This window comes from Pteropus vampyrus, unplaced genomic scaffold (genome assembly GCF_000151845.1).
Source record: "Pteropus vampyrus isolate Shadow unplaced genomic scaffold, Pvam_2.0 Scaffold170, whole genome shotgun sequence".
Taxonomy (NCBI): Eukaryota; Metazoa; Chordata; class Mammalia; order Chiroptera; family Pteropodidae; genus Pteropus; species Pteropus vampyrus.
Genome location: NW_011888951.1, coordinates 424,269 through 424,888, shown reverse-complemented (window position 1 = coordinate 424,888; position 620 = coordinate 424,269).

The window sequence follows — 620 nt, the reverse complement described above, 5'->3', positions numbered from 1 at the left end:
GTTAATACCTCCGAGAAGTGTTTGCTGCATAATAATGCATGTGAGGGATTGATCATTGACTTGTTCTCAAAGCTGATGGACTTTATAGGGAGAAGTGCTCTTCAATGCAGACATGACTGTGAAGAATAAATCAAATTTCTCTGTGTACTTAGGGGGGAACGAATTATTCAAATGCTGCATCTGCAGCTTCAGGTCCGTTTACTGAGCCCGCAATCCTGTATAATAGCCACCAGGGGGAGTGCTAGGCCCATCCCTGCACAGCCAGCTATTTTTAGAGGCTGCTTCTAGCCTCAAGGAAGAAGCCAAAGAAATAAAAGACTGTGATATATACATATATATATTTTTTCAAACCGGACCAACTTATAAATTATTTGTGATTCCAATAAAAGACAATCATCAATATTTCCTACTATTTCAAGAGTAATATATTCCATGTTAGAAAAAGATTCAATTTATTCCATGGCTGTGATTCAGACAATGGAAATCGGAAGCAACCACAACCAAAGAAAAAGATTGTAATCCTGTGTAAATCTCTCTCAAATCAGAGGATGTGTATTCTGGCCCTGGTGGGCATGAAATATTTTCCCTGAGGCAGGAGAGCTTGATGGGCTTGGGGAAGG